The following is a 15,554-nucleotide window of genomic DNA, read 5'->3' as shown; positions in this document are numbered from 1 at the left end:
GTGGGGTTGCATCAAAGTGCATTGGGTTGGACAGGATTTTGTACTAGATTTGTGTTTTTTCTATGAGTGACATGTTCTCCACTGAGCCGAAGGGAAAATCCAGGATGGATAGTCTCTAGTTTCCTAGCTCTGCAGACCAAATTGAAAAACTGAGGACACACCCCTGGTAACGGTCCCCAGTTCTTCATTCGGTCTCAGTGTGTTCAGACCACCCTTTAAGGGCTCTGAATAGTTAGGATTGTAGAAGAATATTAACCCCCTGGATTAAGCTTTTTTTCGCACAGAGGCTTAGATCAGGTTTGACAGCTAGCCGGCTTGCCGGTTTAGCACTTTCATTTTTTCGTGCCTTTTTTCCGGTTTGCATTTTTTTGCTTATTATTTGAATTTTTTGACTTTCCTTGCTGGTGGACTGATTTTTTTCTGTTTTGTGCTAAAACTTGGGTGGTGGTGACCCTGAGAGCCTGTGTGGCCTGGGCTGGAGGCAGGAGTCGGCGTCTTATTCAACTCGCCTTCTCCCGATCCACTTTCCCTTGCCTGGGACGAGCCGCAGCTGCCGCTAAGCACTTCTGTCCCTTTTTGGCGCCAGCGGACATTTATTTTGTTTGGGGACAATCTTGCAGTTCGTCTCCAGGATTGTCCCTTGGGGGGGTTCTGGCCATCGGGATTAAATCATGACCCCCCCATCCAGTCCCCAGAGCACCGTGGCAGCTGCGAGATGCTTGAGTCTGCCTGATAATTGCAATGCAGCCAGCGCCAGGTTCGCAAGCCTCTGACCTGTCAGGGCTTGCTGCAATTCAAAGAGTCAGCCATTTTTCAACTTTTTTTCTCTGACTCAGCTTTTTTTTTAAATTCAAGATTATGATGTTTATTTCTTAAGGTCTAGCCAAACAAGGTGCAGATTCAGCTCTGATCCATCTTTGAAGAATAAAAAGTCGAATGACCTTCAAGATGCTGTTGACCCTACTGCCTGTAAAGTTCAGCTCTCTTCTTCTTCTTCCTCTTCCTCTTCATCAGAGCTGAAGGTGCCATCAGGCAGGCTATAAACTCAGATAACTTGCTTGTTGGGATCCTTCAGGATAAGGTACTTGCCCTCATCCAGTTTCATGCAGATGTCAATGACACAGCACAGAATGCCCCAGGCGTTCTCCATGATTAAATTAATTTGGCTTGCAAATTCATTAGGTTTGAACTGCTGTGTGCCAAGAATCACATGACGTGAAGAATCTTTCACATGGTAATGGGAGACGTATCCCAATTTAAGATATTCTGATCCAGCCAGCAATGCACAAGTAGTCCAATGAGCAAGTTTGTAACTATTACTTTTCAGTTCAGTGGCAATCACAGCTCCTCGCTGGGAATCCAGTTTCTGACGCCAATCTACTCCATTACAATGCCTTGAATCCCATTCATTCAGTCTTTTAATGTTGATGAATGATGCTTCTCCATTGGCTCCAATCATCACTCCATCGTGCTCACAACGTACTATCAGATCAATGTCATCTCCCAGCTTCCACCTTCGATACCGATATGCAACAGAAGCAACCTCATTCTTATCCATATCATCTTCCACAAATGGGTTTGGGTTGGGAAATGTGAGTTTTTCTTTCCCCATTCTTAAGCATTGCTGAGAGAAGTTGTGGTTGATATAGGTGGCTTCCATTGTAGGGTTACGAGGTGAATTGAAAGAATTACCCTCATCTTGGGGTGGCTCATTAGCAGTTTCACTCACTGTAAGAAGGTCAAAATCAGAGTTGTCCCTTTTGTCAAAGAACAGCTTGGATCCAACTCGTTGGACTATGATATCCCAGAAATATACTGAACGAGTGCAAGACATGAGGGTAGCTAAGATAGCATCTGTAGCAAATACATTCTCCTCAGAGCTGCTCAGAGCATCCAGTAGTGGGAGGTGCTTCAGTCTCTGCATTCATAGGCTGAGCTTGAATTGAGGAATGCTCCTCCTCCTCCACGTGACTCCTCCATAGCGTTCCCCAGTTTTTGCTCAACCTCGTGTGAGACAGGCTGTTCTGTTCTCAGCTCCTTGGCCGAAGCAGGAAGTTTTGGATTCTCTCAGCTCTCTCAATCAGCCAGATCAGCTTTCTTTCAGGTTGAATTTATCCTCTCCTCTTAGCCCTGCGCAACTGTTTAACTGGGACCCTTATCCCCCCAAGGGAAGCGCTTTTGCGCCCCCAGAGGGAGGCAAACGGGAGGGCCACAGGTGCCTTCGCACCACTTCCCAGAGCCTAAATTTCCTTCCCTGCCTCTTCTTCTGTGCCGTTTTTATTGCAGTTTGAATTGCTTTCGTTTTTGAGTTGTTTCGTTAATTCCCCCCCCCACCGAACGCCGCTCCAGTGGGGAAGGTCTGATCTTTCCCTTCCCTGCCCCTCTCAACCTTAAAGCTTCGGATTGCCCCTTGGGAGGGAAATTTGCCGCTGAGAGACCTGAGGATCGTTCGCTCTTTTGGCGGCCGCGATTTTGAGAGCCTCCTCGTGGCCGGACGCCATTTTGTTTTTTCGCCATTTTCGCTGTGAGTGTAATCTGCTCGACGATTCAGGACCCGTAGGCCTGTTTCAGAGCAATTCAAACCCAATTAGCCTCCTAGCACTGGGTTTGATTCCTTTTTTTGAAATCCGTTGGCATTATCCCACAGCTTCTCAGTGGCGCAGTAGCAGACAGCAGCAACCACCCATTTCCGGCTGGGCTGAAGGCTGCTAAGGCCCTTGCCTCTCCTTTTATCTCCGTTCTGTTGGAGAGCGATATTGCTCCGGGCCATACGCGTTCAAATTCGGCTGATTTGGACTATTGGTTTTCTTTCTTTATTGGCACCAAGCCTCTGTTATTATTACTATTTTATCACCCTTCTGAACAATTTTTAGGGTGCTATGACTCAATCTCTCATGCATATATATTCATATATGTATATATATAATTAATTAAAATAATAATAATAAATTTTTTTTTTAAAAAAAAGAAAAACAAGCAAACGGGGATGTGAAATAATTACAGGGCACCCGGTCTTCCCGCAGATTGGCCCCTGGGCGTGCCAACCGCCTCAATCTTAATTCCTAATATATCATACAGTATTCATATTACTCATTGAAATGGCAGAGGGTAGCGCTTCCAGAGGACCTTCTTTGAAGGCAAAATCCAAAACCCATCACTTGCGCAGACAGGCTAAGGAGACCTCCAAAGCCTCCCAGAGAGATGCCTTGAGACGCCACAAGGCCCTGGAAAGGGAGATTGATAGACGCACCGAAGAGGCCCTTACAGTGCCTCCGGTCCTCCCACCTTCTACTCCCTCTACTTCTGCTCGCCCCCCCTCCTTTAGATTTTCCCTCCTTATCCAGGCGCAGCTCGCCCTTGCAAGAACAATAGGCTCTGATCCCTGGAACACCGGCCAGAAGGGTCCCTGAAGCCACCTTCACCCCTACAGCAGCCAGCCTCTGTCAAGAGGACTCACTCATAGACGAGGTTCCAGAGCGAGTAAGATCCTGGATGGAGCTGGCTATCCGTCAAGGGATCGCGGACGGACTCCAGCAAATAGCCAGGCCTGTTCACTACCTGACGGTTTCTGACCTCGAGGCTCAGTCCATAAGATCCTTGCCCAGAGCGGAACAACTCCATGGCCAGGTACCCTTGCAGAGGGACATCCCCCTTACAGAAAGGGAGGAGGAGGAGGAGGAAGGGGAACTGGACCTAATCAGGGAAGATGAAGAGTTTGAGTTGGGGTCCATGCAGTATAGCGAACCCTATCAGAGGCGGACCCTCTGGAAGGGGAGATGTCGGAGGACGAGGGTCTTACCCCCGACCAGCCTGCCTTCATGGGCCTGTTCAAGCCACACTTATTTAAGTCCCTACTATTCAAGGCCAAGAATATCTTGGGCCTAATCATGCAGTCACCCTCTGACCCCCCTCCTACAACTTCGGAGGGCCCAGATGACTCCATCTTTAAACAGCCCATGGTGGAGGCCGAGGTTATCCCTACCCCACCCATTTTCTCTGACCTGGTGTTAAAACAGCTGGGCTCTGCAGCTGCACCTCCAGCCCAGTCTGGCCACGATAAAAAGTTTTTCAATTTGGACCCAGAATTCTCTAAATTACTGGTTACCCCTGAGGTTGACGAGCCCATCGTGGGCCTAGCCACCTCCTCTACCCCAAGTGACGCTCTGGAGGCCCTGAAACCAGAGGACAAGCGGGCCGAGCTGGCCTTGCACCGGGCACACCAATCGGATGCCTGGGCAATCAGATCGGCTACGGCCACTTCCTTTTTCACTAGGTCATCGATTCGATGGCTCCGTCAGCTCAAACAACACGTCCCCTCATCCAGTGTCAGGGCGCATCAGGACATCGCTAAGCTCATGGCCGCTGCAGAATTCTCTGCCGACGCCACATTTCACTCAGTTAAATTCTCCACAAGAGCAATCACATCACACATCATGGCCCGCCGTCTGCTCTGGCTGAGACATTGGCAAGCAGATATTAAAAACAAAGTCAAATTGGCTTCTGCTCCCATTGTGGGAAACAAATTATTTGGCCCGTCCTTGGACCCCTTATTGATGGAGACACGCAATAAGAAAAAATTTCTCTCCTCCTTTATGCGCAGGTCAGATTCCAGAACCTTACAGCCCTTTTGGAGAGGGTCCTTTCAGCCCTTCTACCAGGCTCCCTTCTCCACCAGGTACCAAAGGCCCCCAGCCTTCAGATCGAGTCAACCCCTGGATCGTCCCGATTCAGGAGACAGGAACAGAAGGGGCACCAATTACAAAAGGCCCTTTCGGGGATCAGGTAGCAGGCCTTTCCGGCATTCAAGTTAGGCCAGGACACTCCCTTCCCATTGGCGGGCACCTTAAATTCTTCGCCAGCCAATGGGATTCATCTACCTCGGACGCCTGGGTCAGGGACACCATTAGATTCAGTCTTGCCCTTGAGTTCCGGTCCGCCCCCGATTTTTTTATGACATCCCCTCTGTCCAGAGACTGGAATAAGCGTAACCTAATGGATTCCGCTATCCAGCATCTCCTCAATATAAGAGCCATCCAACCTGTTCCCACCGCACAACAAGGGCGGGGTTTTTACTCTCATCTGTTTGTAGTCCCAAAACACTTGGGGGTGGGGGGTGGAGAGCGATATTAGACAGGCATGATATTCTTCCGATTAAAATCGAATTCCGATTTTGGGAATCGCCCCCTCCTTTCCCCCACCCTTCTTCTCCTCCTTCCCCTCCCTTGGAGGCCCCGAGTCAGGAGTTGCTGGCGCGGCTCCAGTCCAGCGTTGCCTCAGGAAGGGAAAGGCAAAAAGGAAGAGCCGCAGCGGCGCTTGCAACGGCAGCAGCGGCTCCTGGTTTTGCCTTTCCCTTCCCGAGGCAACGCGGGACTGGAGCCGTGTGGAGCTGCGCCGGCGGTAGCAACTCCTGACAGCCCCAGCCGGATACCTGAGCGGAGCCGGGTGGTGCGGCGGAGGCCGCTGAACGGCAGGAAAAGGGAGCTGGGCCAGCCACAGACCAGCCTCCGTGCAACACGCCGCCGCCCGGCCCTGGCGAGGGAAGGCAGCAGGCGCTCCCCGGGCGCGCGGCGGGGGGTCTCTTTTGGCCGGCCCCGATTTTTTTTTCAGAGCGGAATATCATGCCTGATTAGATTTAAAACGTCTTAACCATTATTTGATATATCGCAAATTCAAAATGCACACACTGCAATCCATTCTTCTGGGAACCAGACAAGGGGACTGGCTCACATCCATAGACTTGACCAAGGCATACTTACATATCGCCATTCGGCCTTCCCATTCCAAATTTCTACGTTTCTGCTGCAACAATCATCACTTTCAATACGTACAAACCCGTCTTCCCTCCAGTGGCTCCTGCTCCCGTACCAGAGATCCAGCAGAAGCAATTCAAAACACATGGTCAGGGTCCTCCAAGGGTCCTCACGTCCCTCCTCTGGTGGGACAAACCGGCCATCAACAAAGGCTGCTTCTTCAAGGAGCCCCAAAGGCTCACTATCACCACAGACGCCAGTCTATTCGGATGGGGCGCCCACCTTCGGTCACTCATATCCTAGGGCAGATGGTCTGCAGCAGAGCAATCATGCAGCATAAACTGGCTGGAACTTCACGCCATCCACCTGGCCCCCCGCAACTTCCTCCCCCAGGTACGCGGACAACACATTCTCATTTTAACAGACAATGTGATGGCCAAAGCCCACATAAACTGGGGCACACAATCAATACGACTAATGAGGGAAGCCGAGCGCCTTTGCCGTTGGGCGGAGAACAATCTCCTTTCCATCAGGGCAGAGCACATCTCGGGAGTATCTAATACTCAAGCAGACTGGTTAAGCAGAGCCACCATAGACCAGTCGGAGTGGCACCTCCACCCATCCCTGTTCAAGGAAGCAGCAAGAATATTCGGACAACCGGTGGTAGACTTATTTGCCTCCCCTCTCAACGCCCAGCTCCCGAGATTCTTCTCAAGGTACCCATCCCAGGGGGTGGAGAATCACAACACGCTACGCTGCCCCTGGCCCTTAAGGGAGTCAACCCTCCAGTTCCTGACATAAGGTAGTTTTCCTTGTGGCTATTACATCCGCCCGTCGGATATCGGAAATCGCAGGCTTATCCATTAGAAGGGAACTTTGTGTATTTCATGCTGATCGGGTGATCCTCCGGCCCGATCCCACCTTTTTGCCCAAGATCAATTCCGTTTTCCATAGGGCGCAGGAACTCATCCTTCCAAATTTTTGTCCCAGGCCATCCCAGGAAAGGGAAAGACAATGGCACACGGTTGATGTGAGATGAGCTCTGCGAATCTACATCAAGCGCATAGAGCCATTCAGGAAATCGGAGGCCTTATTCCTCTCCTTTCAGCCCAAAATGCTGGGTCACAAAGTGTCACCGTCCACCATAGGCCGTTGGATAAGAGCAGCAATTGCTAGGTCATACCAGTCGCAAGCTTTACAGGTGCCCAGAGGTATAACGGCACACTCCACTAGGAGTGTGGCAACCTCAGCAGCTTGGGCCACTCAGGCACCAATAACCAAAATGTGCAGGGTGGCGACTTGGGCATCCCCGTCACCTTTTATTAGGCACTATAAAATCGATGTGTTTGCCTCAGCAGAGGCTTCCTTTGGTAGAAGGGTTCTACAGCGGGTTTTTGGAGATCCAGAGGAGGCTCAGGACCAGACGGATTCCCTCCTGTAGGACAGGCCCAGCTTTGGTATGTCCCACTACTGGATGCTCTGAGCAGCTCTGAGGAGAAGGGGTGTTGGTTCTTACCTGATACGCCCATTCTCTTTGAGCTGCGAAGAGCATCCAGCCCCACGCAGATTTCACCGTCAGGTGGGGTCTTGTTTCGACCAATGAACCATTAGGTGGTTAGGATGAGAGCATGGATTTTTTCCCTCTCATCTTTGCAAAACTGGGGAACGCTATGGAGGAGTCATGTGGAGGAGGAGGAGCGTTCCTCAATTCAAGCTCAGCCTATGAATGCAGAGACTGAAGCACCTTCCACTACTGGATGCTCTTCGCAGCTCAAAGAGAATGGGCGTATCAGGTAAGAACCAATGCCCCTTCCCTTGAGTTTTGGCCAGTTTGCGTATGACTGGATCATCAGTGGTAGTCACAGTATGGAAGATGCGCTTAATGCTACAAAGATTTCTTTCATTTCTTGTGGTGATGCGGTCAAAACCTTTGTCATAATGTTCTAAAGCCCCACAGCATTCTATGTCCTGAGGCTCTGACACCTCCAAATATTTTCATCTTTATTAATCTGGGGAAATCCATCTTCTCCTTCACCTCCCAGTCACTGCGAACCTGCACTGAGGAATCACGTGGCTTCTGAGATTTTTGGTCCCATTTCTATCTCACTCCAAACTGCTTCTGAAATTTCTTTTGCAGACACAGTCTATCTCTCTCCTGTTTGGCACTTTTAGGCAGGGTCTGTAGGTTGAATTGATGTATGTTCCTTTGATCCTTGTCTCTTCGAAGATTCCTCTGTGCAAATCTCATACGATTCCTCTTGTATGCAGTTTTCTGGGTTCATGTTGCATCCACTAACTGGAAACCGGCTTCATCTTCCTCATGGAAGTAAGCATATTGGCTTCCTCCTCCAAACTGGGATGAGTATTTATTTGTGTATCGCTTATCTTGATAAGTAGTTCCAGTTCAGTCTGCAACCTTTCCAAGCCGGTCTCCTTTGCTGAAGGGCTGATAGGGCATATCTTTGAATTGCTCAAGTACAGCACATGGTCCCCAACCAGATGGATTTCATGGACAACAGGCATAATTAATTTTGCCATCTTTTATAACCGTATGACCCAAATGGGCCCAGATGGCGAGAGATTCAGCCCAGCAGCTGGAAGAGAAAAAGGCTAGCCCGCTGGTCGCACCCTGCTTAGTCACTCGTTTCAACTTCCGGCTCTCTGACTCGGCTTTTGAATTGCGGAGCTGGGCTGAGCTCACCATTTTGGGTTGCACTAGCCTCCTGAAGTGGTGGGCAGCTACTGTGGCTGTAGCTGACAGCATAGGCTAAATATTTTTTGTTTTTTTGTTTTTTACTTCTTTTTCCCTTTCTCTATCCCGTCAAGTGACAGTTATTTTCGGCAGGCTCAAAGATGGCTGCCAGGGGAGCTGATCAAGAATTGTCAGTTCCTTAGCAGGGTAGAGAGAAGGCTGTAAAGGGATCACCTAAGCCCAAGTCTGCTTGTCTGGAGGCAGCAGCTAGGATTAGAGCCAGGGCTCTAGCCCCTAAGAGACCCTCTAGGGCTGAGGATAGGCAGGCCAGGCGTAGACAAAAAGCCATAGACAGACTGTTTGACAGGGCAGTGAGAGATTCCAGGATGGCTGAAAACAGAGCCACCTCTCAAACTCTGCCTCCACAAGATGACAGGCAGCCAGACTAACTGGCAGATAGGCAGTATATGATTGCCTGGTCTCCTGGTGGCTCAAGTACTCAGGATTTGCAGGGAAACCTCCAAATCAGGGCTGAGACCTCTCACAATTTTTCTGAGCCGCCTCAGGGGATCTTGATGGCAGCACCTGCAGGCCAAGTCTCCAGTGGAGCCAGACCTGTGCCTGCAGCCACCTTTACACCTACAGCAACTGGCTTACGGCCTGAGGAGACCCAGATGCAAGAAATGCCATCCTTCATGAGAGCCTGGATCTCACAAACAATAAGACAGGAATTGCAGGCAGAGGTCAACCGGCTGCACCAGCTGTCTTATTTGGACACTAACAGAGATGTCCTTCAGGGGCAGGGGCAGGCTTCTGCAGAACAGCTGATCCACTTCAGAGAGTGCTCGGCCTCCCCTTCAGAAAGCAGCCAAATTTATGGCTCTGAGAGGGACCTCCTTCCAGAAAGGGCAGCCAAATTTATGGCTCTGAGAGGGACCTCCTTCCAGAAAGGGCAGCCAAATTTATGGCTCCGAGAGGGACCTCCTTCCAGAAAGGGATTTTTTGGATGAGGAGTCGGAGGTAGCAGGTCCCCCCTCCTTTAAGGGCCTTTTCCAGCCGGCTCTCTTCAAGACTCTGCTGGTTAAGGCTAAGAGCACGGCTCATCTTAAAAAGAACATGGTCACTCAGGACCTTCCCATGGAGGGAGAGGATCAGGAGGATCCCCTGTTCACTGAGAAAGCATCTGTGGTGGATGCTGTACCTGTGCCCCAGATGTTTCTGAAACTGATCAAAAAGCAGTGGAAGTCTCCTGGGATGTACACTCGCCCCAGTGGGTCTGAGTCTACCTTATTTAATGTGGACAAGGACCTTTTGGACATTATGGAAGTGCCAAAGGTAGGTGGCCCAGTGGTAGCCCTATCTTCCTCATCTGTCATCCCACCTGACGCGGAGGATGTTTTAAAGGCAGAGGACCGGAAGGAGGAGATGGCACTCTGGAGAGCTCATTAAGCCGACGCCTGGGCCATCAGAGCATCAACAACCGCATCTTTTTTTTACTCGGGCCTCTTTGCAGTGGCTGAGGCAGCTACAGGGAAGAATCCCACCTGAGGATCTCAGGGTGCATCAGGACCTGAATATGATTATCGCTGTGGCTCAATTGACTGCTGATGCCACCCTCACGTCAGCCAAATTTTCTTCCAGAGCCATGGCCTCTTCCATAACAGCATGCAGGCTTCTCTGGCTAAGAAATTTGCAGATGGACGTCAGAACCAAATGGAAGCTGGCATTGGATCCCTTCAAGGGAGAGAGGCTTTTTGGGGAGGCCCTGGATCTCTTTTTGATGGAAACCAGGGACAAGTGAAAGATCCTGCCCTCCCCGGGGAGGTGCTTTGATTACAGATCTCTACCCTATTACAGGAAGCCCTCCTTTAAACGGGGAAGCTGGGGCAGGCTTTTCCCATCAGATTAGGCCTTTCTTCCAAAGGTCCTTGTTTCAGGCCGATAAGACAGGCCTTTGCCGCCAGAGGGTGTCAGAGGCAAGAGGGCAGAAGGTCCTTTAGGGGTTCCAACAGACCCTTCAGGCGCAACAAGTGATGCCCGAGCCTCATCTCCCATAGGGGGCTGTCTGGGACTGTTCTGGCAGAGGTGGGAACAGACCACGACAGACGCTTGGATCCTGTCAACCTTACAGTCGGGTCTCTGGAGTTTCTCTCCTCCCCCCCCAGAGCCTTTGTGTGCTGCCCCATCTCCAGGGACCCCTCAAAGAGGGATCTCATGGAATCGGCGATCTACCATCTGCTGGACATTCGGGCCATCCAGCCGGTTCCGGTAGACCAGGAGAGACAGGGTTTCTATTCAATGTTGTTTGTGATTCCAAAGGCCTCGGGTGTGTGTGTGTGAGCAATCCTCAACCTGAAAGGGCTCAACAGACATCTAATCTACCGAAGGTTCAAGATGCACTCCCTCCATTCCATCCTAGAGGGACTGCGGGAGGGAGATTTTTTGGCCTCGGTAGACTTGACGGAGGCCTACTTCCATGTGCCCATACACCCCAACCACCGTCAGTTCCTGAGGTTTTGCTATGGCGGCCACCAATTTCAATATAGAGCTCTCCCGTTCAGCCTGTCATCAGCCCCTCGGACTTTTACCAAGCTCTTGGCAGCAGTAGCAGCACACCTCAGAGCCTTACCCATAAGGATCCAATGCTATTTGAACAACATCCTGATAGCATCCTCTTCCCGACCCCAGGCGGAGGAGGATCTGATGTTGACAATCAGGATTCTTTGAGAGCACGGATTCTCGATAAACCTGGACAAATGCCACATAGTACCATCGACTCGGCTTTTGCATTTGGGGGCTATCATAGACACCTTGGCTGGGCAGGTTTTTCTCTCACAGGAATGTCGAGACAGTATCAGGGAAGTCACATCGCTGATCCTGTCTTCCAGAGAGGCGCCTATCATCTTGCTGTCTCAACTTCTCAGCCTGCTTCCATGCCCGAATACTTCAGTGGTTCCTGCTCCTTTACCAGAGGGAGAGTAGGGGCGACTCACCAAGGAGGGTTAGCGTCCCCTTGCCAGTTCTTCATTCTCTCCATTGGTGGCAGTCCCGAGCCATGGATCAGGGATGCTTGTACAGGGAACCCCAGAGGATTACCATCACCACCGATGCCAATCTCTATGGTTGGGGGGCTCACTTGGGAGTCCAGGTCACCTAGGGTAGGTGGTCACAAGAGGAGTTCACCCACAACATAAATTGGCTAGAGCTCAGGACTGCCCGCTTAGCGCTCAAGAATCTAAGGCAGGAGGTGGTGGGGAGACATGTTCTTCTCCTCATGGACAATGTGGCTACCAAGGCCCACATAAACCGGCAGGGGGGCACTCGCTCCAGATCTCTAATGCAGGAGGCAACTCAATTGTTCAGGTGGGCAGAGAGAAACCTGTTGTCCCTACGAGCAGAACATATCTCAGGAGTGTCCAACGTGCAGGCAGACTGGTTGAGCAGGGCCACGGTCAACCAGTCGGAATGGCGACTGCATCCCAGTCTGTTCCAGGAGAAGACGGAATGTTTCGGCCGCCCAATTCTGGATCGCTTTGCATCACCAGAGAACACGCAGCTCCTGAGGTTCTTTGCTCGATTCCCTGCCTGGGGAGCAGAAGGGGTCAATGGTCTCCGGTGCAGGTGGCCCCAGGGACTATTGTATGCCTTCGCCCCCCTTCCCCTGATTCTGGGGGCAATCAGGAAAGTACTGATAGAAAAGGCGGAAGTTCTGTTGGTAGCCCCTTACTGGCCCAGGTGTCCTTGGTTCGCTGACCTGGTGGGCGTGTCTGTCGCCAGACCCTGGAGAATTCTCCTGCACAAGATCTCCCTCAGCCAGGGCCCGATCAAGCACCTAGATCCAGCTTGGTTTCAGTTGACCGTCTGGCGCTTGAGCGGGGGATCCTGAAGTGGGAGTTTTCCACAAGGGTCATTCAGACCATCCAGGCAGCCAGAAGACCTTCCACGGCCAGGATATATAACGCAACGTGGAAGATTTTCTGTAGTTGGTGCGCTAGTCACCAATTGGAACCCACTGTTGTTTCTGTTGCAAAGGTATTAAGAGTTCCTGCAGGATGGGTTGGATAGAGGTCTCACCCCCAGTACCTTTTTTTTTATATAATAAAAGTTTTTATTGATTTTAACGACAAACAAAAACACAAAAAACATAAAACGTAACATAAAAAACATCATCATTCTTCATATATTTACAGACAGTGTATCTGTTGGTTTACCACTCCTTTTTGTGCATCCATTTCATAGTCATCATAATAATTATGTTACATAATAACTCATATTATCAATCAACAATTATATATCCTAATATCATTATTAAACAATCATTTGACTATAATTTTACTAATTCATACTTAAGCGAGATAACTTTAATTTAGTTACTTTATTTTATAACAAATCATAAAATCATACCAAGTCTATCTTAATAAAATATTCTAAAAGTGTTATCAAGACCAAGAAAAAATGTATATTCGTTATTTCCTAAATTTCTAACTATTCTATTATTATATTGTATTATCTAACCATTGATAAAAAAGATCCCAAACTTCATAAAATTGTTTATCTTCTTGTTCTCTAATTTCAAATGTCAATCTACTCATTTCAGCACATTCCAATATTTTCTTAATAATTTCTTCCTCTAATGGTATTTTCTCACTCTTCCAATTTTTAGCAAATACAATTCTAGCCGCTGTTAATACATTTACAATCAAATACTTTAAGTTTTTATTATATGTATCAGGTAAGATTCCCAATAAAAAAATCTCTGGCATAGAAAAGCATGCCAACCCAATAGTAAATCATGTCCTTCTAATGCCAACAATCTAGTCTTTCTTAACGTTATCCATTCTTTAGCCCACATTAAATTTGCAGCTTGATAATACAACTCCCAATTAGGAAGGCCAAATCCTCCTCTAATTCTAGCATCCTGTAAAAGTTTTAATTTTATTCTCGCTTTCTTACCTTGCCATATATACTTCAACACAATTTTATTTAATTCTTCAAAATAGTCTTTATCTAACCTAATTGGTATTGTTTGAAACAAATATAATATTCTAGGTAAAATATTCATCTTAATTGTTGAAATTCTACCTATCAGTGACAATTGTAAGTTTTCCCATTTTTTCAGATGAGATGCTATCTGCTGCTTAAGTTTAATATAGTTATTCTCTTTCAGTGTAGTACATCTTGACGTCAAATATATCCCCAAATATTTAACTTTATTCGTAACTTGAATTTTCAATAGGTCTGTCAGCTCTTCTCTTTGTCTTAATAACATGTTCTTTGTCAAAATCTTTGTTTTGTCTTTATTTATTTTCAAGCCAGCCATCTCACCATACATCTCTATCTTTTTGAATAATTTTAAAGCTGTCTCAAGAGGATCTTCCAAAATAAAGACCAAGTCGTCTGCAAAGGCTTGCAATTTGAATTCCTCCTTTTTAACTTTCATTCCTTTTATATTTGTATCCTCTCTAATATTTCTATTTAACACTTCCAAAGTCAATACAAATAACAAAGGAGATAATGGACATCCTTGTCTTGTACCTTTTTTAATATTAATAGAGTCTGTAAGTTCTCCATCTATCATTACTTTTGCCGTTTGCTCATAATATATGGCTTCTATTGCTTGAATAAATTTTCTAGCAAAGCCCATCTGTTCCAATAATAATAGCATAAATCTCCAATTCACGTTATCAAATGCCTTTTGGGCATCTAAGAATATCAAAGCCATTTGTTTTTCAGGATGCGCCTCGTAATATTCCAATGTATCCAGGATTATCCTCATATTGTCTTTAATTTGTCTCTTTGGTAAAAATTCATTCTGATCAGGGTGAATAAAATTATTTAAATATTTTTTAAGCCTCTCTGCCAAGATTGAAGCAAAGATTTTGTAATCTGCATTCAATAAGGAAATAGGTCTATAGTTCTTAATTTGTAATGGGTCAACCCCTTCTTTTGGGATAAGTGTAATATAAGCTTCTGACCATGTTTTAGGTATTTTCTTATTTACCATAACTTCATTCATGACTTCTAATAATGGAATGCTCAACGATTCTTGTAGTGTTCTATAAAATTCTACCGGTAGACCATCTGGTCCTGGTGCTTTTCCATTGTTCTGTCTGTTGAGTGCTTCAGTTAATTCCATCATTGTTATAGCACTTTCTAACATTTCCCCAGTTTCATCAGGTATCTTAGGTAGGTTAGCATTTTGTAAATACTGTTTGATTTTTCCCTCATCAAGATCCTCCTGTTTATATAATTGTCCATAAAAATCTCGAATGATTGCTTTTTTCTCTTTATTACCATAGCATATTTGGCCTTGATTGTCTATTAACTGTAATATTTTCCTTGATTCTTTCTCTTTTCTCAATTTATATGCTAACCATCTACCTGGCCTATTTGCATCTTCAAAATAATTCTGTTTAGCACTTCTAATTTTTTGTGCCAGTTCTTCTTTCTCTGCTTGATCCATTTTATGTTTAATTATGTCCATTTTAAGTCTGATATCTTTTTTTTGTGGCGCTTTTTGTAATTTTTTCCAATTTTTTATGGTCATCTTCTAGAGCTTTAATCATTTGCCTCTTCCTAATGTTCTTTTTCTTTGAATAGTCTATTATTAATCCTCTTGCATATGCCTTCATTGTATCCCAAACATTCTGTATTGAAGTGTCCTCTTTTTTATTTACATTGAAGAAGAAGGCCAATTCTTTTTCCATCCATTGTGTAAAGTTTTTTTCCTTTAAAATAGTATTATTTAATGTCCATCTAGATCTTCTTTTTTGTCCTTTCCATTTAATTGTCATTGTACTTGTTTCAATATTTATTTCTTGAATATTAGATAATAATTCCGTTGATGTCCAAATCATATCTATTCTGGACCATGATAAATGTCTATTGGAATAAAAAGTATATTGTTGAGTTTTAGCATTTCTTTCTCTCCATATGTCTTTAAGATTTAATTCATCTGTCATTTTAAAAAAAGATTTAGGGAGAGTCTTCCTATTTTGTCGTGTTACTTTTGCTGTATAATCCAATTTATTGTCTACAATTCCATTGAAATCTCCCATCATAAGTATATTAGCGTAGTCCAGTTCAATTATTTTCATGTGTAATTTTTTATA

At 46.7% G+C, this 15,554-nt stretch overlaps 1 protein-coding gene and 1 pseudogene across 4 annotated transcripts in view; one reads left to right on the top strand and one right to left on the bottom strand.

The window, feature by feature from the left end:
* The window catches only part of GBF1 (golgi brefeldin A resistant guanine nucleotide exchange factor 1), a 348,645-nt gene that overhangs the window by 15,213 nt on the left and 317,878 nt on the right, over positions 1-15,554 (top strand). The window lies entirely within an intron of this gene.
* On the bottom strand, positions 884-8,396 carry LOC113416414 (eukaryotic translation initiation factor 3 subunit D-like; annotated as a pseudogene).

The sequence above is a fragment of the Notechis scutatus genome, chromosome 4, assembly GCF_049901735.1.
Source record: "Notechis scutatus isolate UNSWTSFEM ecotype Mainland chromosome 4, rNotScu1.2, whole genome shotgun sequence".
NCBI lineage: Eukaryota > Metazoa > Chordata > Lepidosauria > Squamata > Elapidae > Notechis > Notechis scutatus.
The sequence above is the reverse complement of the archived record's forward strand: the minus strand, read 5'-3'. Positions and strand labels throughout refer to the sequence as shown.